Source organism: Rhipicephalus microplus, chromosome 8, assembly GCF_043290135.1.
Source record: "Rhipicephalus microplus isolate Deutch F79 chromosome 8, USDA_Rmic, whole genome shotgun sequence".
Taxonomy (NCBI): domain Eukaryota; kingdom Metazoa; phylum Arthropoda; class Arachnida; order Ixodida; family Ixodidae; genus Rhipicephalus; species Rhipicephalus microplus.
The window spans coordinates 37,359,886-37,384,907 of record NC_134707.1 but is presented as its reverse complement, the minus strand read 5'-3'; the positions used below and the strand labels follow the sequence as shown (position 1 = coordinate 37,384,907).

Sequence of the window (25,022 nt, the reverse complement as noted above, 5' to 3'; positions counted from 1 at the left end):
ATCGAATCGCGGCTGTGGCGGCTGCATTTCCGATGGAAGCGGAAATGTTGTAGGCCCGCGTGCTCAGATTTGGGGGCACGTTAAGGAACCCCAGGTGGTCGAAATTTCTGGAGCCCTCCACTATGGCGTCTCTCATGGTCATATGGTTGTTTTCGGATGTTAAACCTCTAATATCAATCAATCAACGAGATGGCATTGTCTGTATATATTCCTAGAAAAATATCACTAGGTGGAGTTAGTGTGTTTTGTATAGTTTACGATTAAAGAGGACCAATATCACTGTTACAATAAGCCCCGCAGGGGCGCCTGCGCAAGTAGGCGTTTGGTGTGTAGCGACACCACGGACCCGAGCTAACGGGGGAGTTTCTACTCCCTCCCACGCCTAGCCGTGCGTGGCTTTGCCGTGTCCGGGGAAAAGGGGATCCTGGGGGTTGAGCCGACGCTGGGTGATTGGACCTTTAAGGCCCCCCGGCAGAGGCAACACACCCCTTTGGCCCCGGCTTCACGTAGACGGCACCCCTGGGCTGACCCATCCAGGGGAAATCGGCAGTCGCCTTTTCCTATCTCTCTCTTCCTACATCTTCGTCTGTATCTCTCTCTTTTTATCTGTCCTGTCATCTTCTCTTTTCCGTTTACTTCCGAATTTCCTGGCGGCGAGGGTTAACCCTGTGTAGTTACCCAACCTTGGGTAGTTATATTCGGTTATAGCGGCGATGCATGGCTGGCGTCTCCAAGTGTTCACTAGTCAACCTTGTAGCGTCCCCTTGTTGGGCTCGGTGGTGGGTGGCCACCATCGCCGCCGAACTTTATAGTATTTTTATGGCAAAAGCTTTTCCCCTCCTTCCTGATCGCTCCCTAAAAAGGTGGCGCACCGAAGATACTTTCCTGCTAAACACACCAAAGCCGACATTCCCAAAGTACCATGTAATTCACAGTCAAAACGAAAACAAGACAGTCCGAGCCATTTCACCTTTCCTCGTTTCCAAAACTCTCACAGAAGCAATAGGCCCAGGTTATAAAGTGACAAAGATGGGAAGTGGCGATCTTCTTTTGGAGGTACGTGACAAAGCCCAGTACGAAAAGCTGTCTAAGCTAGTAGCCTTTGGGGAAACCCCTGTTTCGGTGGGCCCACACAGGTCCATGAACACTGTCCGTGGCGTAGTTTCTGATGATGACCTTACTGAGCTTTCTGAAAGTGAGCTGCTCGAAGGTTGGCAGGACCAGAACGTGGTCAAAGTCCAACGAATAACAATAAGGCGCAACAACAAACTTACCCCTACAAAACACATTATAATTACCTTCGGAACAAGTGACCTACCAGAATCAATCGAAACCGGCTATTGTAAGCTTCGTGTAAGACCATACATTCCCAACCCTCGTCGATGTTTCAAGTGCCAACGTTTTGGTCATGGATCGCAGAGTTGCAGAGGGCGTGCCACTTGCGCAAAGTGCGCATCCATTCAACACATATCAGACAACTGCACCTCAGAAACATCTCATTGTTCGAACTGTGAAGGAGATCACGCTGCCTACTCACGATCATGCCCCGCATGGAAAAAAGAAAAACAAATAGTAGAACTCAAGGTTAAATTCAATCTCACATTCCAAGAAGCACGCCAACGTTTCGCAATACACAACCCATCTTATCCCTCCTTTGCAGATGTGACGCGCCGGGGCGCCGCGCCACATGCCTCGGCACCCGCGAATGTCACACAGTGTGTGGCCGCGGTCGTGCCGCCAGCGCCCCCGGCTGGAGCAGCCTGTACTGCTCCGCCACCTGACAAACAGGGCCGGCAGACCCCGGTGTCTGCCGAACCTGGGACCACTGCAGGCGCAGTTAGGTCCAAAAGTTCAGTGAATGTGCCTGCCCAGCAGGCACCATCCACCACCTCACAAGAGGTGATGGATACAAGTCCCACTCCTCCGGCGCCTCAGACGCCGAAGGATAGGCGCAACTCCTTAGAGCGCGCCAAAAAAGAAAAACCTCGAATCACGGGGCCCTCAAAAGGCCCTGTAAACTAACGCAACACCTCTGTACACACAGCACCACACTACATTAAAATGACACAAATACTACAGTAGAACGTCAGAGGACTGTTGAGAAACCTCGACGATATCCATGAACTTTTACACAAACATACACCTAAGGTGCTGTGCGTACAAGAGACACACCTGAAACCTAAACACACCAACTTTTTACGTCATTACGTTATCTTTCGGAAAGACCGGAATGATGCCATAGTGCCATCCGGTGGTGTTGCCATTATAGTCAATCAAGGGATTGCATGCACACACCTACCACTACCGACATCCCTTGAGGCGGTGGCTGTTCGAGCAGTTCTTTTGAATAAGCTCGTCACCATCTGCTCTCTCTACATACCTCCGCAACACCGTCTTGAAAAGCATGAATTCGAGTCCCTCATAGAGGAACTTCCAGAACCTTATATTCTCCTGGGAGATTTCAATGCACATAGCAATCTGTGGGGTGACTCTCGCTGCGATGCTCGAGGTCGCCTGATTGAACAGGTCCTGTTTTCTTCCAGTGCGTGCCTGCTGAATCGGAAAGAGCCAACATATTACAACATCGCTAACAATACGTACTCAGCAATAGACCTCAGCATAATATCCCCATCACTCCTGCCTCTACTTAAATGGGAAGTTATCAATGATCCATATGGTAGTGATCATTTTCCTATCGTTATCAGCTCATCAATAACAAGTACATGTCCTGCACAAGTTCCCAAATGGCTCACCGATAAAGCTGATTGGGTAAAGTTTCAAAAAATGACTTTATTATCTTGGAGTGACATGGCGGCATTGAGCATAGAGGATGCTGTATGCTACTTTACAGCTTTCTTGGTTGATGCAGCAGCAAAATGTATTCCCCAAACATGTGGACCGTCAAGCAAACGACGAGTCCCATGGTGGAATAATGAGTGCCGTGATGCTCGAAAAAAACAAAATAAGGCATGGAGGTTGCTTAGAGACTCGCCCACAGCCGAGAATCTTGTAAACTTTAAGAACGTCAAGTCGCAAGCAAGGAGGACGCGCCGACAGGCGAGAAGAGAAAGTTGGCACAAATTCGTATCGGGCATTAACTCATACACAGATGAGTCGAGAGTCTGGAGCATGGTTAGTAAGGTGGCAGGACGAGAAGCACATTCGCTTCCTCTAGTGAACACACAAGGGGAGAGTTTGGAAGACCAGGCAAACACTCTCGGAGCGCACTTTGAACAGGTCTCCAGCTCAACACACTATAGCGAAGCGTTCCGACGATACAAAACCGGAATAGAAAAACAGAGATTAGAGCGCAAGCCCAGAACACATGAGGCATACAACGAACCTTTCTGTTTTGCTGAACTGCAGGCCTCACTTGCCTGCTGCAATAAATCTGCCCCAGGCCCGGACCGTGTGGCATATGAAATGTTGAAACACCTGCCCACTGAAACCCAGAAAGCTCTCCTCTCTCTCTATAATGCAATATGGTCTTCTGGCGAGCTACCCTCAGCCTGGAAGGAAGCTATTATTATCCCAATTCTAAAACAAGGCAAGGACCCCGCCTCAGTTTCCAGCTACAGGCCAATAGCATTAACCAGCTGTATTTGCAAAGTCTTTGAAAAAATGATTAACAGGCGCCTGATGTACTTCCTTGAAATTAGTGGCCTACTTGACCCATACCAGTGTGGGTTTCGAGAGGCTCGGTCCACCACTGACCACCTTGTCCGTATCGAGGCACAAATTCGCGACGCTTTTGTTCATAAGCAATTTTTTCTTTCTGTGTTTCTCGATATGGAAAAGGCATATGACACTGCATGGCGCTTCGGCATATTGCGAGACCTGTCACATTTAGGTGTGCGGGGTAGAATGCTGACAGTTATCGAAAGCTACCTGTCCAACCGTACATTCCGTGTCCAAGTTGGCACTGTCTTATCTCGAGCATTTGTCCAAGAAACAGGAGTGCCACAAGGAGGTGTATTGAGCTGTACACTTTTCATAGTTAAAATGAATTCCTTGCACCTGTCTCTCCCACGAAATATTTTTTACTGCATATATGTCGATGATGTGCAGATTGGTTACAAATCTTGCAACATCTCAATGTGCCAACGTCAAGTTCAACTAGGGTTGAACAAGGTATCTCAATGGGCAAACGAGAATGGTTTTATACTCAACGCGCAAAAGAGTACTTGTGTCTTGTTCAGCCGAAAGAGGGGCCTCCATCCTGACCCCGACATTGACCTGCATGGTCAACCTCTGTCAGTGAAGACCGAGCACAAGTTTCTCGGTCTCATATTAGACACTAAGCTAAGTTTCATCCCACACATCAAGTATTTAAGGGACAGGTGCTTAAAAACAATGAACATTTTGAAAGTGTTGTCACACACTACATGGGGTAGTGACAAAAAATGTTTAATTAACTTATATAAAAGCCTCGTACGCACACGCCTAGATTACGGTGCTATAATCTATCAGTCGGCAACACCATCGGCCTTGAAAATTCTTGACCCTGTCCACCATCTAGGTATTCGCCTCTCTACGGGTGCTTTCCGCACCAGCCCTGTGGAGAGCCTGTACGTGGATTCGAATGAATGGTCGCTCCACCTACAAAGATGTTCCCTGTCCTTTTTGTACTTTTTGAAGGTGAAGGCAGACAAGAAACATCCTTCCCATTTCACAATTAATGATTTGTCTTGTTCTGGCTTGTTCGAGAACCGACCTTCGTTTAGGCAGCCCTACGCGCTGCGTGTAAGGAGCCTGGCCGAAGGAACAGGTGTGCCTCTTCTTGAACCCAGTTTGATGGCTCCTGCAACATATCTGCCACCGTGGCAGTGGCAGCTTATAGACTGTGATGTTTCTTTTGTTGATGTCACAAAGCACGCACCACTTGCACACATACATACATACTTTTTAGAGCTACAACATAAATACACATGCCCTGAGTTCTTTACTGATGCGTCAAAGTCAAACACTTCTGTGTCATATGCAGCAATAGGCCAATCGTTTTCTGAGGCCGGCGTTCTTCATCCTAATGCAAGCATTTTCACAGGAGAAGCTTACGCAATACTGGCGGTCGTAAAACACATTAAACAGGTAAAATTACAAAAGGCGGTAATATACACAGATTCTCTAAGTGTGGTCAAAGCCCTGAAAACTCCTAAAAAACACAAGAACCCAGTGCTGGTGTCACTCTACTCACTTCTGTGCACACTTTACACATCAAAACAGCATGTCGTTGTCTGCTGGGTCCCAGGGCACCGTGAAATTCAAGGGAACGTTTTGGCCGACAATCTGGCTGCTTGCGCCAATGTCACTACTGCCAATGCACCAACACCAGTCCCTGCACTTGACTTAAAACCTTTTATAAAACGAAAGCTCAGGGGGTATTGGCAGAGCATGTGGGATAAACAAACAGATAATAAACTCCATGCTATTAAGCCGCAACTAGGTTATTGGCCGCCACTATCAAAATCACGACACACGGAAGTAATACTAACAAGGCTTAGGACTGGACACACACATTCTACACATTCATTTCTTCTGTCTACCGGTGATCCACCATATTGTGAGAGATGTGGAGAGCCCCTTACGGTTCTCCACATTCTCGTCCAGTGCAATGAGCTAGATGCTCTAAGAAAAAAGCTCTTTTTACTGCCCTACCGACAGCAGCTCCCTCTACACCCTGGGATGCTCATCGGTAGGGATCCGCTTTTTAAACTGCAAACACTTTTTACATTTTTAAAAGAAGTGCAAAACTTTCACCCAATATTTCGAGGTCATCCGTAGCACGACCTCTATAGAGTGGTCGTAGCTGCGGTGACTATATCTTCATCATGGTTTTATTACCATGACATTTTGCCATCAGCTATCACCACACATATGTCACGCCACTGTCATGATTTTATTACTTTCATGTTTTAACCCGCGTTAGAGCGAGGAATTTTAAGGCCCCTTTACAGCCACGCACCATATCATTGTTCATATCTGTAGTCAATTGAAATGGCGCTCTTTGGCCATCAATTGGCCCTTGCGCCACTAAAATCTACTCATCATCATCATCATCAACTGTTACAATAAGGAATTCGCAGGATATCCACGAGTGAATGATGAGTGGGCCGGAGTGTCCGTCGGTACAATGCATGCTATAGTGTGATAGGAGCGGACGGACAGACACGGACAGACATATCGATGAACGGACGGACAGACAGACAGAGGAATAAACAGGCGGACAGACGAGGGTGAGACGGATGGACAGGCAGACGAACGGACGGGCGGACGGTTCACCCGACTTATCATCATTCACTCCGTTGATATCATGTGATTCTTATTGAGCCAGAATGATCCGAAGTTGCACTATGGGTATTAACAATACCCAAATGCGGTTGGATGGGTGTATGGATTTATGGATGGATAAATGGGTGGATGGATGGCTGTATGGGTGGGTGGATGGATACTGGCCAAAGTGCTCACAGTACGAAAATAAATTTCAAGAACTATAGGCAGGGCATGTGTCGGTTAAGGCGGTGTGATAGGATTAGCACATTGATGATGTGTAGGCGACCACCTCAACGTTTGGTGAAATATACCGATGGATGGGTGGTTGGTAAACTTCATTTCGTTAGAAGGGCTACTGCGGACTCTCCGTGTTAGCTGGCCATCGGGTTAAGGTTGACTGCGACCTATGTTTATAAAACTTGTTTAAAACGAATCTTGGATCATTGATAGTACAATGGACTTTACTATGAGAGGAGTAAACTTATTCGACTGCTGACCCGCAGGTCGCGGGATCCAATCCCAGCTGTGGCGGCTGCATTTCCGATGGAGGCGGCAATGTTGTAGGCCCGTGTACTCAGATTTGGGTGCACGTTAAAGAACCCCAGGTGGTAGAAATTTCCGGAGCCCTCCACTACAGCGTCTCTCATAATCTCATGGGGGTTTTGGGACGTTGAACCCCACAAATAAATCGAGGAGTAAACTCTTCCAGTTCCAATATTTTTTACCTGTTCGGTAAGATGTGTGTTTGGGAAAAGTGCTAAACAATTCAGAGCACTTAGTGATCTACCACGGAAGAGCCTAAAGCCGTATCCTAAGGCCCTGAGAGGACCCGACCATATGGTGTATATAAAAAAATCTATTTGCACTACGTACAGACCATAGACTATGCGTGACGAATCTGTATTCAGAAATACATTCACATTTCCACAATCGTTCATTACATCACCGCAACACAGAAACTACGCATTGGTTTAGAAAAAACGAGGAACAATTTACGGCACTTCGTACACTACTATAGTAGCGTATTAAATGCTGTAAATTATTCCGGCTTTCAGCACTCCCTTATAAGGACGTGCTGAAAGCCGTGCCGTGGGCCTCACAGTTCATGAAGCCGCATAGACTATAATTCTAGCCTAGTTAACCGCCCATTTCTATCGCATTTCGCACAGTACACTATAAGGTTTCCTAAATGTACACTAAAGGGAACTCTGGCGCTAGTGCTAATGGGAGCTGCAACGCACGGTGCTTCGGCGAGCATGGGAATGATGGGTAGTACGCGGATTTGTCTAATCTTCGTACTTCTGGCTGTACGTGTGCTCCTGTGGCTTTGAGCTGTTTTCTCACGAAACAGCAAATGATCCGCAGTTGCACTTCCCCACCTTATTCTTTTCGGCTTGCCATTTCGAATCGAATCACGAATTATATTAGGGTTCCTTCTTTGCTTCGAAACAAAACCGAAACAAAACAATAAATGAGGCCACAAATGCGATTATCCACCCGCAAGTACGAAGAAAATAGGCAAATCCATCCACTATACTCGGCAACAGCTTTTCTTGGCAGTAGAGCAAAGGCTTCAATATCACATTGCGTCAATCATACCACCAGTAAATGTAGTTCCACAATAGCGCTCGTATTTTTAACGTGAAACATAAAAAAATCCTTTATTTTGTACATGAACTATTCACAACAGGACGCAGCTTATTCACCATTAGGATATTCGTAATTCCTTTAATTTATTTGTTGTGACTTCGGGTTTTTGAACACGTGAGAAAGTCGCGCCTTTCTAACGTGCACTTGAAACGCTGTCTAAACAACCCAGCGTTGACAAATGTGTCGAACTACGTACAGTTCTCCACATCCTTGTCCAGTGCAGCGAGTTGGATGGTATCAGAAAAAAAAAAAAAACATTTTTACTTCCCTACCGACAACAGCTTCCACTGCATCCTTCTATGTTCATGGGTAGGGATGCGCTGTTTAAACAACAATCATTGTTGGCCTTTACACGGTTTTAACACTACTGAGGTGACCTGTAGCATGGCTTCCGTCGGAAAGTTGCTGCTGCGGTGGCCGCGCAGACAGCACCCTGCCATGCGGCCTTTGTGTTCAAGGGCACTGATGAGGCAAATGTGCTCAATACCATGTAAGCCCCAAAGTTTTCTTCGCTATTTTTTTTACTATGAGTATTTGTCATTAGTCTTTAGTTATTTATTTCACCCCACTCTTATACAGCCCTTTAGCATCATCGTAGTTGACATACTTTACATGTTATTGTTAAATCGCAAATCATTGCCACTCTTTCATGTTTGTCAAGGTGCTCTTTGGCCAAACATGGCCCTTGCACCGTTCAAACCTACAAATCATCATTATCGTACGCTTGCGGCGCCTGCGTTTACATTAAACGCTGATGGTGCGCCTCTATCACTTTCATCAGCGTTACGAGACCAGAAGCTCCGCCTCCGTAGCTTTCCCTTCGGTGCCAAGAAAAGTTCTCGCAGGGTACACCTATCATTCCCTTCGTTGATAAACGATCGCAGCGCCGGAGTCCCCTCTAGTTTATAAGAATTTTATTTTCAGATGTCTTACATGGCTTATGTGCACACAGAAAGATGGACAATGATGATCATATGTATGTACAGTGCAAGCTGTTATATACAGCGAAAATGACATTAATTTTGCTGGTCGTGTACAAGTTTTATTGTGACACCAATCGCAAAACCGGTGCATAATATCGTAGGGAAATAGGGCCAGGAAAGGCGCACTAGTTAGTTGCGTGTTCGCTTGCATTGGTTTTATACAAATAATGCTTCTCAAATGTGCTTTCTAGTGGTCCGTCAGGTATAATATGTTAGTATCATCTTTTATTCAGGTGATGCGCTTTACGTTTGAACATTTCATTCTTGCCAAAAACTAAATGCGTTACCGTCATTGGTGTCTATCGCAGCTGACATGTAGCGTTGCTGACCATGCGAATGAAGGTCCAGTTTCGTGCATGGAGGCAGGAAACAATTTCCCCTAAAACACCTATATATTGAAAGTAGCGACACTCTCCTCCGCGCGCGCGTTTTTCGCCGAGTTTCCTTGGATTTTTACCCTTTTTTACCCGGAACCGCCATAAATCCTCCACTTGCTCGCTTGAGCCGCATTAGAATCAATGAGCGCGCTTGCTTATTCAGCTGCTTGGCACATTATACGAGGTTCTGTCACTTGAAAAACCACCTAGGCGAAAGTGGGATTTTGGTAGAACAGCGTCGCTGATTTCACCGGTGAACCTGACGTCTTTTTGTGCCAACACCGATGCATAAAAAAACACCGATGCAAAAAACACATGAATTTTTCGTTTGAAGCTCGAGTGGAATTATTGCACGTACCTGTATTACGTACCAATGAAACGACGAGATGTATTTTATTATCACTGCGACTCGCCTCAGTCTCTTAAAATAAAAGAAAAACAAATTCACAGCATATCAATGGAGTGAAAGATGATGAGTGTGGCTAAGCGTCCGTCCGTGCGTCCATCTATTGATCCGGGCGTCCGCACGGACAAAAGCACGGACAAACGAACTCGCGGACGGACGAACGTACGAATACAAGCATGGCCGGAATCGCAGATGGAAGTACAGACAAAAAAAAGCACAAACAGGCGCACGGACGGATGGATGGACAGGTAAATGGATGAACGCATGGGTGGCTGGACAAATGAATGGTTGGCCACGCGGACGGACGCTGAGCCCCACTCATTCATTAACTCCACGGATGTGGTGTGAAAACCACTAACATCTACTTAGATTATGCCTAAGGATGGATAGATGAATAGATGTATCTGGCTATGCCTTTAGATTAGGCGGCATCTCACGCCACCTTGCCATGAAGTTAGTACTATCACTTTGTGTTGAAGGATTCGATTTCAATCGCGCCTTGATTTTAGCCACCCGTCAGTTAGCCTACTCCTGATTATTTCTACGCGCTTAAAGTCTATTTTGCCTTCACTGTCCCCAAACCTCAATGCTTTGAAAAATTCCGTGCCATTATCTTGAACTATAGGGTGGAGCCCTTTACGAAACATTATCAAATGTTCAACTGTTCAAATGTTCAACCGATGTTTCCTTTTGGCTTGGTATTTTGCTGTTGTCTAAATACTTGCTTGACAATTTTCTAGTTCGCTTCTTCCATTTAGAATCAATATTCTTCATGTACAAGTAGCTGGAAGCTTTCCTAGTCCAACGCTCCTTTCCCATTTTCCCCCAATTGCTTTTCAAATTCTATCTTGCAACTATATAGCTTCCCTGCACTCGAACGATGTCCATTCCATGTCAGTCTGTACTCCTTGATTTGGGTTGTTACCGTGTGCTCCCAAAGGAAGTCTACTTATGCTGCGTTGTTTATTTTGAATCTTGCTTGAACCTCTGATTTCATGCACAAGACCGCATTGCCGAACGTCAAACCCGGGACTAAGACAACTTTCTAAATCCCCCCCACAACGTCATACCTACTGTAGTTCCACAGTGCCCTACTTTCAATTACAGCTGCATTCCTGTTACCCTTAGTCATTACGCATCTTTCATGCTTCCTCAGGCACTCAGCCCTGTAGTTGATCCTTACGCCCGAATATTCGCATTTATCTACTATTTCTAGCATGAGTTCCGGTATCTTATGCTCACTGCCTTCGTTATCCTTAAAAACTGGAATTACCGATTCTTCCTCGACTGAACTTCAAATTTAACCTATCTCCCTCATTACCACAGATTTGTGTCAATCCCAGATGATCTTTTTTGTGTTCGGCTATTTATCTGCATACATCAGTGCTGGTAATGACTGTTCAACGTGTTTTCCTTGCTCGGCAAATAAGAGGCTAAAGCCTAGTCGACTCCTGTCGAAGTTGGCCTCTAGTCTCCGTAGATACATCATAAATAACAAAGGTAACAAGCGACATCCCTGTCGAAGCCCGTGTTGTATCTCTATAGGTTCAAATACCTGTTCTTCCTTTTTTTATAACTACATTGTTACTTTTATTGGTACCCTTTTGAAGATTAGTTATTCCATCTTCCATATCTAGTTTGTCCGGTATTCCCCCACAAGTCTTCTTGACTCACACTATCGTAAGCTCTTTTGATATCTAGAATTGTCAGCCACAGGGGCCTTTGTTGCTTGAGGTATAGGCAAATTACCTGTCGGGATAACTGGTGAAGATTAGTAGAATGAGTTCAATTAAAACGCGAGATAGTTTTGTTGAAAGGAGCTGAGAACGTTGCAGCTCCCCTCGGAGCTGATCTGTATCGGCGCCTCTTTCTGCGTGGCCTCAGAGATCAGCCTCGAGAGCACGAAAAAAGCACAAATGTTTCCCTTAAAGAATTGAACAAGACACACGAACGCAAAAGTGCGGGTGACACTACTAGACACCCAAGTCAAGAATGGTGGCCTCTACTTTTTTCTTCAGAGCGACAGCCTTAGATGTCTTACGAAACGGGAATTCAGATCATTGGCGTTGACCGTGCCACGGTTTCAGCAATGTCATCTTGCCATCACAATTTCTGGCGTGAGGTTCTTCCACGTTACGCAACTTGATGCCATTGGGCAGTGAACGAAACCGAGAAAACGGTATTCTTTTAGCGCATCTCAGTTTCAGCCCGAAGAAAACGTTACGGTCAAGAAGGCAATACAGACGAAAGTATCAGCGTGGAACTTCCAATTTTTGTTCATTACATGACCCTATAGCACATTATACAGCTCACCTTGCTGCACACACCACACCAATACCATTTTATCATGCATAAACCTGCCCGGTCAACATTACACTTGGTGAAAACCGAGAAAAGGTGCGACCTCAGGAGAATCCGGTGAATACGGCGCTTATCAGAGGCACGTGAAGCCGCGTATTGTGTTCCCTGCTCAGTTCATATATCGATTGGTAAGAAAAAAAAGATGGTTTTTGTTTTCTGTCTTCCTATATGTGAAAGTTTTTTTTGCCAATTGCTTCTAGCTTTCGCTGTGTGAAACTCAAAACAAAGCTGTCTAGGTTTGTCAAATCGTGACTTGGCACGAAAGGTTCGGCAAAGTCTCAGTAAGTATTAGACTTCGGTGAACTATATTGGCTAAGAGCTCATCCTTTAACTGAATAAGGGCACACAGACGCGGACACTAGAACGAGAAAATGCGCAGAACATAAGGTGCTTATATTATGTGCATTTTCTTGTTCTAGTGTCCGTGTCTATGTGCGCGCCCTTATTCAGTTAAAAGATGAACCAATAGCCCAATAGGCTACGGGCTGTTAGAACACAAAAATCATGTAACCCGATAGCAGTCTCAAGACTTCTTTGTTGTTTTTTGTTGCTTTCTATAGTGTTTTATTTTCGGCAGTTCGAGCGAGCTTCGTTCCTGCAACTTGTTTACAGCTTCGATGTTTGAACTTTGACATACCCCCCGGTGCCAGAGTGAAACCGTTTGCGACACCGTCTCCCATTCTGTCAGAATGATCAGTTGTCACAAAGGGACTCGCACGGAACAGTCTGGACAGTCTGTTGTCTTTAACGGTAAACTTAAAAAAAAATAATCTTCAAAAATGACGTCTTTAGGCGTAGGCGCTGAACTTGCGAAACGTGTTGTTCACCCGCCAACCGACGATTGCGTAAGCTGCTGCACTTTAACAGCGTAATAGACGAATGAAGGTAATAATAGATCCGCGAGCGAAAATTACTTCTCAGTAAGAGTTGTTCATTCCGCAATTGAACAAGGACGCTGTACTTATGTATGTCCATTTGAATATTGTTCTAAATACTTGAAATATCGTCTTGAGAACTCAAGAAATGTATCTTTCAAGAGTAGTTCATTTGATTTGTATTCTCGCCTCTTCGAAATACAAATTTATGTAGAAGGTATTCTGGTGCGACTGAGAACAAGAAAGAACGCTCCCGTCATGATTTCCTGAAGTCCGTTCTAGTTCACGTTTTCATTTTTCAACCGTATACAGAATTTCGTGTTTCTTCGACTTTGCAGTGTTTGTTTCGCGGTGCTTGTATTGTATATTATCGTGATGTTCGTCTTTTATATCAGTACTGCTCCAGTCTTCATGCATTAGCATGCTCTTTCTCAAGGGTGTCGCTTGTTGTCTTTATTATTCGGCTGAGGCATTTCTGTTTTGTTGTATTTAGTTAGCGGCGAATCTAGTTGGCGTCAACTCATGCTCTTCTCTCACGAACCGTAATACGACAGAGATTAAACGTATCGGGCAATAAGTCTCAAGTCAGTATCACGTGGAACTCCTTTTACTCGAAGAGTTGCCAATCGCTTTACCAGTAATAGTCGGCTCCACGGTTGTTACCAGCGTACGAAGGAGTTCTCTACAAAACAGCGGATCCCTTGCTTTACAGCCCAGTACGTAAGTTGTACGAAAATGTTTTCGTTTGCAACTCGAGTACGCTATCTCTGTCAATGTTTGAAAGCTCGTCACGTTGGATAAAAAGTCAGTTGTTTACTACAGAAATGTCAAAAAGAAAGCCTCAAACTCTTCTGCGAAGTTTCACCACCAGTGCCCCGCGCCAGCAATGTTCTTCCAACGCCGGGGACGAAGGACGGGTAACTACAGCGTCAAATGATGACGTTCGTGACGTCGTTCTGACGTTCCGAATAGCTAAAATTTTTGACGTTGTCGTGACATCACTGTGACGCCAGGTGATGACTTGAGTAAGTCTCCCGGTTTTAACTCGCCTATCCACAAGCTCTCCTCGTTGGCCACTGTTATCCTATTTAACGTATTGGGGAGTTTTCTAGTGGGGCCCCAAAAAATAGCGTCGATGCCACTGCGCATGCGCAATGTCCGAACTGGGTTTGTGTTTTGGGTTGGGGACCCTATTTTTCGAATTTAGCGGGAGCCCCAAAGCCTGCCCCAAAAGTTCTGGGTCAGACATACGTAACGGCACCCACTGAAGTGACGGCTCTGGGCCAAGACAGGAGTGACGCTTAATATAGGGGGAGTGTCTAAAGCGTGGCAGACCCTATTCAAAAACTCGTCGTTGCTGCTTGACCCAAAGCGTCCGTACGCAAAAGGCTTTGGGGCCCCAAATTTTTAGGCTCCCTATTCGAGAGCTCCCTATAGGGGCAGTTTCGCGAGTACGATCAAGGTGAGGAAACAAAAGCAAACACACACACATACAACGACACAATCTTGTTTTCCGAAGAACAACCGTCTTGTTATCTGCCGGGTCATTATCCTCTAGTATATGATATGGCAACATACTCGAAACAACAATCTGTCTAAATTTATTCAAGAAAAGCGGTGTTCCCGTGTTCTTTTTGGAGTCTAAAGTAAAAAAAAACACTTGAATAGTTATATTCAATTGAGTTACCAACATTCCTTCCAAGCACTGTCAATGCTGTTTAAAAAAACACATGCTTGCCACACAGACTGAGTTTCGTTCTTTCTCCATCCGAAAATTTCTGATCATCCCGATTTTCACCCCGACTTTCGCTCACAACAAAAGACGTCAACGCCAACATCGACACCGCGATTTATGCGCAACGAGTTCTTTTAGTGCCAATGCGTAAATTCAATATTAGCTGCGTCGTTGTCATTTATGGTTAAGTTGTCGCAGCGGCTGTTTTAATGATTGTAAATGTCGGGAAAAAAGAAATCGGAGATCGCAAATTGTTTTAAACAGAAACAAAAATTATGCTTCAAACATAGACTAGAATGCATGAGACTGTTCCAAACATAAAATAAATAGTGCGCAGCAAGCGCCCATGCTTGTCGAGGTCGTTAGGGTGACAGACTGCATTGATCGGAAGTTAGAGCTGAATAGGGAAGTTATGAAAGGGTTGAGTCACGATAGAAAAGTAAAAAAAAAATCAGAGCGTCAATCTCCGTATTGCAGTATGGCGAAATGTTAATGACGACAGAATAAAAATTGATTCGAGGGAGTGATCGTGGCGGAAGACGGATAATCAATTCAGCTCTGGCTTTCAGAGCCGAACTTCGCGATATAATGTGGTCCTTTTTCCCCCATTTCTGTCACTTCTACTTGCATGCGTGGCTCAAAACACAAAAGGGGGAAAGAAAATATTTTTCTGTTTCATCTGTGTGTACTAGATTTTTTCATGGCAAAATAAGCACCAAAATGTAATAACACACAAAAAGGACGCAAGATCATCGCTTACTAGCAACCGAAAATTTTTATTTCGAAACGGATACTTTTGGCGCTTCTTCGTATGTTTTTATGTTTTTAGGTTTAGCGATTGTTTCATCATGAAATTATGCCAACATGCCCTACTGAAATCTTCCTAAATATATTCCTTGTCACGTAAACACTCTCGTACATCATAGAAATGATGTGAAGAACCGAAGAAGAAAAACCAATGCTAATAGCCCATTTGGCGTTCACGTTGATACAAAGCGAATTGTAATGTGGGTTGTAGTAGGAGACCCCTGGCGGCTTTCACAGAATAAGTGAAGAGAGCAACACGGTGACATTAGTGCGATGGTTGCCGAATTTCCAAGACGAGTCTCAGAACCCGAAAAGCCGTTGCTTCGATGAACGCCCGTCGACCAATCAGCGCGTAGTGATGTGATCGAAGCGACCATAGTCACCTTTGGTGGCAATTTTGTGCACCAAATTTGCTATTTTTTTTACCCGTTTGGCGACAAAAATGTCTACGTGGCGCCATGAATTTTCGCGGGTACCTTTTAACCTCTCCTTTCACATCGCACGAGTGAATTTATTCAATAATCAATAATAAAAAATTGCTCCACAATACCACTTCTCTTCTATTTGGCAAGAAATTAGGCGATAATATTAGATATGGCTGTTTTTGCTGGCCTTGGCTTGAAATGTGGCACCTTTTAAAGTACGCCCGAAAACAAGCCCTGAAGGGACGGGGTTCAATCGTGCGGTCTTGAACCACAAATTGGAGCTTGCCGGAAAAGAATGAATCATCTGAAATATTGGTAGGCGGAAACTGAGACAGACTCAATATCCTAGCGGTGCGTTGGTTTGAGCTATATGCACGTAATACTTTGTGTATGCATACTATGTATAAATCGATCTAATGTTTATATTGGACAATTCATTACGATTAGTTGGGGCCCTCCTGGCAAAAGCCCTTGTAAACAACTTGAAATTGCGTAAAGTGTATATGTATGTGTGTGTGTGTGTGTGTGTGTGTGTGTGTGAGATGTGTGGGGGGGTGTCAAGCCTTTAAACTACACACACAAGATGGTATTCACAGATGTGAGGGCGTGTGTACCTCCGACAACTATTCACAATATCGTTTTATTCTCAATATACACCACCGTACTCACCGTACACCGTATCTCACCGTACACCAGCCAGCGCACCACGGGTTTTTTTTTTCCTAACACTTCGTCGAGGTTGCACTTCTTGCTTTCTTTTCCCCGGACTATACGACGTTGACAAACGGCTCGCTGTCGGGTGGCGGCAGCGTAGTATGTCTCAGCAAATCTCATTCGCGACACAGACCCTACTGCGCAGGCACAGTCCGCAAATGTTCTAGCTAACAAAAGAAAAGAAAAACAAAGAAAAAAACACCCAAGGTAATAATGCAAGCGTCGCAGTCCTAGCGAAGCAGTATATGAGCCTCGAAGACACTTCACAACGTTGTAATTAACAGGTCCTCCTTCACGTGTAGTGAGAGGAATGCGGCCCGCACAGACATGGTACCTGCGACTGAGTCTTATAAGTAAAGAGAAAGTTCTTGTTCTTGTTCACCTTCTACGAAGGAACGCTTCCTCTTCACCCTGCCATCGATATATGTTTGGATCATTCGTCTGAGTGTTTAGCGCCACTATTCACACGAATTTTTTGGCTGTGCGTCCCCAAAAAGATGAACATTGAACTTAACGTGCAGTCGGAAATACAAGATGTAACTCGTCGTACTTTGATGAAACTCAAATATGCACTGTTTTGCGACCTATACTCACAGCCAAAGGCATGAGGACGAAGAGAAGGTAGAGGAGAGGGCATTCCTTAAAGACCTAAGATGGAGAAAGGGACGCAAAGATGGTCTTTCACATAACGTAATAAGGAGAGGAGCACTGCGACTCTGGGGTGGGGACAATGACAGCCCCATACATTGACATGATGGGGAGGAGGAGCTCCCCCCCCCCCCCTGAAGGAAAAACCTGCACACGCATATGCCTAAGGAAATTAGAGGAGCCAAAGGACAGATGTGTCGAGACGTTTCAATGCGAAAAATATAAGTTCTGAAGCAAGACTTCGATTTGGACTAGTTGCAATAGTACAATTGCCATTGGTACTTTTGTCAGTGGTACAGTTGGTCAGCGCTCGTATGTTGCTGTGTTTCTCTGTCCTCGTCCTTCTCGCGCTGTCCCCCCCCCCCCCCCCCTAGATACATTATGCTTCGTAGAACAGTTTTATAATTCACATTTCATCAGCACAAAACACTTTACACGGCATGCTCAAGGATTCGCCCTATATATATGAGCAGTTTTAGAGCGCAACTTTTAGACGCGTGTTCCTACATTGAGTGGCGTTGCCGTCGGCGTCTGCGGCGTAACTGATAGGACGAGCGAGGACGAAAGAGAGCGAACACGGAGACCATCACTATAGCGAGCCATTGGCCTCTAGACCCGCTTTCTTGCTCCGTAACGTGTGCTGGCTTCTCGGTATACCGAGAAGCCATGCGCGTGGGCTCCTATATGCATGAAGAGCTGGAACATGCAATAAGAGTGGCATCGCGTGACGTAACACTCAAGCGTTGGTAGTTTCTGTGGCGATATGTAACGAATGTTACATTGCTATTACTGCGAATAGCCGGAACTTTACACAGTTGACGTTAACCATAGACGAAGGTGCGCGCATAATTTGCATGAGGCAGTAATGGAATCGTCGGCGAGCTTTAGATGCGATGCGTCTTGTGGTCGAGCGGCGTGTGCGGCGTGACTCCCCTTACTGCGCATGTGCGTACCCTTCCCCCTCTCCTGTTATTCACTCCCCCTCCTTTCTCGCCTCGCAACGCCGACCCAGGCAACGCGTACGCTCGCTGCCCTTCTCTCTCCTCTAGGCATAGCACTTTCTGCGGCGATGCATAAAAATGAACTCAAGCCGAAAAAAAGTTTGCACTTTTGGAGACCAAATCCAAAACTTTCCTTCTCTTCAATAATGTCTTTGTCCTAACCGTTTCATTCGTGCATTTTTTTATTTTGTTTGGATAGAATTTTTGTCCGTGTTTTTCTTGAAGTTGGAACCTCAGAAGACCACAAACGAAAAATTGAGCCAGTGGTGCAAACAAAATTTTGGCTTAACGGGGCGTCAAATTAGGTCATCAGGGCTTAGTGATTGAAAAATGAAAAAAGGGCTTTTTTATTCTTGCTTATTAATAGTGCACACAAAATGGGAACCAAAGTCTTACTTGTCAGCCTAATACTCATTGAAACAGCGTCGGTACGACTTCTCGAAAATCGCGCTTACCCGCCTCACCTTACGTGCCTCTGCTTTACCGAAGACCTCGGTTGCGCTTCGATTTTGCGACTGCAGGCAGCAGCTCCCACTACACCCTGGTATGCTCATCGGTAGGCGTCCGTTTTTTAAACTGCACTCACTTTTCACGTTTTTAAAAGATGTTCATAGCTTTCACCCAATATTTCGAGGTGATCCGTAGCACGACCCCTGTACCGTGGTCATGGCTGCGGTGACTACATCTTCATCATGGTTTTTATATCATGACATTGTGCCATCCATTTTCACGGCACGTATCTCCTGCCACTGTCATAATTTTATTACTTCTATGTTTTTATACCCTCGTTAGCGCGAGGAATTTTAAGGCCCCTTTACAGCCACACATCGTGTCATTGTTCATATCTCTAGTCTATTGAAATGACACTCTTTGGCCATCAATTGACCCTTGCGCCATTAAATACCATATCATCATTATCATCATAGTCAAGGCTTAACTATTACACGTTTTTCCAAACCGACATACGATTTTCCCTGCTCGGCTGAATTCACCTTTGTCTTTATTACCCATCACCGAAGTAGTACACCTAATTGCATGCATTTCTAAAGAATCTGCTAAAGAAAGTTTATCAGCAGAGAGTCGTCTTTTTTATACTCTTACACAAGCGTGATCTACACAGTCTTAGCCACGTCGTTTCATTGCCTGCCTCTTGCCATCCCAACAGCATCTCTTTCATCTTCACGCACAACTATATTGTTCATGCTACTTTCGAAATGATGGCGCCAAGGCGCGCCTCGGACACTATTTACGACCACTCATATCCGTCTTCCTCAACATCTCATTAACTCTTCTTATGCAAACGCCATGGGGACACTTCGGCAAGCATTCGCCAAGTCCGGAAGCCAGGCCGACATCTCTATTCATTTCGACCCTACTGATGCGCGAATAATACGAATGCCGCAAAACGTACTCAAAGGCGGGTGATATAGTCGGCAAACGAAGGCAGCACATTCCTATAAGTGTCGTTCTTCAATAGCGTTTCCTGCTGACTTCGACTCCGTCTCTCTTTCAATTAAGCCTTTTTTTTTGTTTCCTTGTTTCAGGCACTATCGTCGGCGCCGGATCTCATACATCATAGCATGTGATTGTGGCGCCACGATGGGAAGGGCTCCCCGGTAAGGAGGACAAAGTAGGCCTATGTACGGTTGGAGTGGTTTTGTGATTGGGTGAAGCGAATCAATGGCAACACACCTCTTTTCAGTTCTCTTTTGTAACGAGCCTCACAAACATTAATTTCTCGTCTCCATTTTTGTGTCTTCTTTTTATTTTCAGCAGTCACGAGCGAGAGAAATTTCTAAATGAAAACACTATGACGGACGTCGCGTAAGAACAGTTCTGTCGTCATACTGACGTCAGGCTTGTATTCAAGCTGCGACTTGTTAAGGGGACATGCAGTGCATACGAGAGGCAGAAATTAACGAGGCTGTTGTTCTGAATACGTGAATATTCAATCAGCGGAAAACTTTTTGAAACGACGCGAGCGAATACAGCGAATGCAATGTGGCGGGCATAGATAGCGATATCTCTGAGATCAATTGAAAGATGACCGCATACTGTTGTGCTTCGATGAAAGGAAATTACAAGTGCAGTATTTCTTCATCACGTGAGAACAGGAACTCGTTCGAAACGACTTTTATTGTCAGGAGATCAACCCATTATTAATTATTTCTAATCGTATGTGCTCTCACTATTAGCTACGGAAATAAGTTGGGAGAAACGTTCAATGATCCAGTATCATGATTGAAAAAAAAAAAGGTGTTAGCCCAATCCTCGGAATCTCAATAACAAAACGAGACGGAGTTGCCGAAAAAAACAACATGGAGATTGCTTTCCAACAAAATTGTTCAACAAATGTGAACAGAAAGTTTTTCTCCCCCACTGACCTTTCTCTTCAGAATACAATCGCTTTTCGGAGCAACGAATTGCGTATGTGGCAGCAATGTCTGCGGTGAGATCAGGAAATCAATAACAAGGCACAACAATGCATAAATAACAATGCATAAACGTTTTGTTCACTTTCTCCAGACGCAGGACTTTCGTCTTTCGACGACATTTGCAGTATAACATGCAGATACGGGGCCAATTTTTTTTTGTAACTTTGATGTCTGTTCTCTTGTGAATTCTGTACAGTTTGTAAATATGTTTCTTCCAGCCTTACGAGAACTTCTCCAGCGTTTGTTCTTCATATTTAAGCGACCAGAAAGTCAATCGCTGCTATTGTATCAGCGGCAGCACGTTTTTTTTCTCCCCCCCCCCCCCCCACTTTGCTATACCACCTCGGGCGGTGCGTCTCAGGCACCGAGTGGTGAGAGGTGGTTTCTTCAACATCGCAAAGAACCTCGATTTTACTGGCGCAGTCGCCAGGATCACTGTTCTGCACTCAAAAACTGCAGTAAAAAAGAAGGTACTTGAGTTAACAAACCAACAATTGTGGGCATTACATAGGTAATTGCGTGAAATCCTAGGGAACTTCTCGGTGACGTGGCGTGAAGGGCGTGGCATTTAGCTTCTCTGTATGGCTTTATTGGTGGCGCAGTGAGGGATCCCTTTTTGATGACGCTTTAACAATACCCTTTGAGCAGTCAGACATTACTGCCACCTTACCGTATTCGCAGTGCTCGTATATAATGATTCAGTTGGCTTTATTTAATTCTTTTTTTATCATCCACCATTCACGGTCCAAAGATTGCAATGATAACGGGGGCGGAGCTCCACCTGGGAGCCTTCCCGAATAACAAAAAAAAAAAGATACCATTAGTGCGAAATCGTTAAATTATCTTGCCTCTGGCATCACCTTCGATACTTCAAGCACCCGGAAAGGTCTCAGCGTTTTGCAACCTGGCATTTACTTTCTTATCCTCTTCCATCCTTCCCTTGCAACCCGGAAACTCTGAAGGCGTTATGGGATACTAGAAATACGATTAAGCCAGAGTGAAAATAATTACCTAGAAAGGAGAAGTTTGTTAACGATCCATAGATGAACGCACGCATCGCTGACCCTTGAGAAGAGCAGGCGCTCCGTCTAGTCATCAGCGACAGGTCGATGAAAAGGCAGCCAGCTCGGGAGGCTTAAGTACGACGAAGGATCGCCGAACTCTCTTCGCGCTTTCGCTGATTTTGCTCCCCTAAATGACCTGGGTCATCATCGCTAGTATTTTGCTTTAGAAAGTGGCCGTCTTCATCTTTGACATGCGAGCGACTTTTCCTAGTTCACCGAGATCTTACCCTCATAATGCTTGTACGGCGAATCATCGTACACCGTGCCAATTTCGAAGGAAAAGAATGGAACGATTGTTTTGTAGATGGCGCAATGTTTTTTACTGGCCGGCTCGGCCCGACGGCATATAGATCCAATCACGGATCGCACGGTTTTTCCAAGGCGAGTGAAGCGAGTAAAAAGCAAGCGAGTGAAAAAATATGGATGTGAAAATGAAAGGAGGCGCATGCGCACTCGCCAAGTCAGATGGCACGACAATGCAGTTTTATCAGATTGCGGTCGTGGCTCGCACGCTCCGACTTATTTTGATTGATATGTGGGGTTTGACGTCTGCAAATCACCATATGACTATGAGAGACGCCGTAGTGGAGAGCTCCGAAAATTTCGACCACCTGGGGTTCTTTAACGTGCACCCAAATCTGAGCACACGGATCTACAACATTTCCGCCTCCATCGGAAATGCAGCCGCCACAGCTGGGATTCGAACCCGCGACCTGCGGGTGAGCAGCCGAGTACCTTAGGCACTAGACCACCACGGCGGGGCCCAACTTATTTTGCAGACGGTCCTACTTTCTCAGATTTTTCTGGTTCTGTAACGTTAAACACCACATATCAATCAATACTTTCTTAGATTTTATTGATTGATACGTGTGGTTTAACGTCCCAAAACAAGTCATACGTTTTTTTTTTGTTTGGAAAGTGCTGGTGCTAAATCTCTGTCACCGGTACGCATCACTTGTCATTGTCTTTAACAGTGTTCACAATCCCTATTTTTCTTGATTTTGGAAGGACACCCCCTACACACAAAAACTGACTGCGGCGTGGCAGGGCAAACGCTTGAAGTTCCTGAATGGGTCAATTCGCAGTGGTGACACTATCATCATCAAAAGTAGCATCACTATCAAGTGATGCGTTTTTCGCGCAGTCCTGACTTGTCAGATGACTTTCTTTAAAGCGTCTTGGTAACTACCCCCTCCCCCCTTTTCTTTGTTTGGTCCCACGACTGTCTTAACAGACACTCTTCGAGAATCCACGTGTTTTTATTTTCTTTGTTTTAGGTGTCATATACGCGGCAATCGAATACTTGTAATGAAAAATAAAAGGACACTCCTCATTTTTCAGAGTGAAGGTTAACAGCATTGTTCAGGGTAACTTTACACTGTAGCAAAGCAAAGTTCCAGCAAGTTGTGTGTCACTTGTCGTGTTCTGAAGTGTCTCTGAAGAACTATGTCCTACCTACACTTCACAGCATACGCACGACGCATAACTGCATTTCTGCCCAAATGCTTTAGATGAAAAAGACACTCAGACAAAAGCAGAGCCCTTACGCCTAGCTTCAAGGAAACGGTGTTTGGCGTGTTGCCCATGAAACTTCGGTCCTTCAAGCTATACTTCCTGTTCCTCCTTCGACCGGAAGTAGGCTGGTTTTTACGACGTGCCGCAAGGTGTCTGCAGAAAGCATTGTTAGTGTTGGGGATATCTCTTTGTGGTCTGAGAGGCCCAAGTTACGAGCTGTTGCTCGCGTGAGGTGGGAGTGGGTGGGGGCACATCTTAAATGAGGCGTCTCACCACGAAGTCGTTAATCGAGACCAGAAGGGCTGCATACTTCCCATCATTACATTGGCGTTCGAGGCTTGGCACCAGAGGCACAGGCAGTTATTTGAGCTATCGATATAATGAGTATGATGCGGGCACCATTGTTCGATGTTTGTTAAGACCTTCTGTCTGCTGTACGCAACAAAAAAATATGAAGGATAACATGCGCAGTATATCATGTAGACTATATAGAAATTAAGAACTCATACGAGGGTCATATAGAACAATTTTTGGGCGGCGTGAGTAGCTGTGTGTGTGTGGGGGGGGGGGGGGGGAGGGGGGGTTTGGGTGTAGCCAGCAGAGGAAGCTGAAAGCTGCTGGCGATGCCGGTGCAACACTCGAAAAAGGGTGGCTCCATCCTGGGTATAGCAGTCCCATTACGGTAAAGAACAATTGAACAAATGCCTTCAGTGGCGCCTTTTGTGTGCAACGTCAATTCGCGTTGGATGATTAGAAGTGATCTATAATGTTTGGAGCCTTACACTGCGGCGTCTTTTAGAGGCTTAGGCAGTTAGGGACGCTGAACCCCGTAAACTAAACGAACAGGTCTTAATGTTATTCTAATTACTGAGCACTCTGAATTAATATTATTATTGTCATTGTAATTATTACTATAGTCTGTTTGGTCGTGGTAGTGTTCTTCACTTACTGCGAGTGAGGCATTGAGCTTGATGCGTGGTCGGGGCGGATTGCAAAGACCTCAGAAAGAAGCACGCCTAATTTTTCTCTCCCTCTCTCTCTCACAGACCCCCCCCCCCCACACACACACACGATGTTGTGTGTCTGAATTCGCGTGCTTCTTTCTAGTATATTGTGCCCAGATCACAGATGAGGGCCCGCGAATTCTCCTCTCATCTCCAGCGGGCGGCTTAATGAAGTAATCACGACCGAGTCAAGGTGCGCCTGAGTGATGCCGACCTGCGACGCCGGTCGGGGTCAAAACCATGTCGTCCGCCCCATTTCCGTCACGCCACGGTCGGCGCGGCTTTTCTGGAACCGTGCCGCGAATACAAGGCGTCCCGGCGGCCGCGCTATTTTCGGACACCGCGTGACAGATTCAAACTCGGGGAGAGGCTAAAAAGAGACAACAACCCGGGCCCACCCCGCCGCCTCCCGTTCCTCGCTGTGCGCAACTTGCTTGACGTACTACAAGACGTTTTGTGTGTCGCGATTCCCTTCGTTCGCCGCTGTATACGCAGAGCCCGGTATGCTGGCCGCGGACACAATTATAGCCCGCGCCACTCCAGTTAAGACAAAGGTGTATGAGTGTATGCACCTGGCGACGGCAAGGCGCTGCTTCAGATGAGCCAGGTGAACCCTCGTACTTGACTTATGCAGCATCGGCAAGATACTGATGATACGCAAAATATATATATATATATATCCTGGGTTTTCCCGAGTCGATTTCCTGAGTCGGTTTTCCTGAGTAGATAAACGCGCCAAGAGAACGAAATAT

The 25,022-nt window shown here is 45.4% G+C and overlaps 1 protein-coding gene across 4 annotated transcripts in view; it reads right to left on the bottom strand.

The window, feature by feature from the left end:
• The window catches only part of LOC119165343 (uncharacterized), a 250,681-nt gene that overhangs the window by 120,997 nt on the left and 104,662 nt on the right, over window positions 1-25,022 (bottom strand). The gene's annotated exons all lie outside the window — the stretch shown is intronic.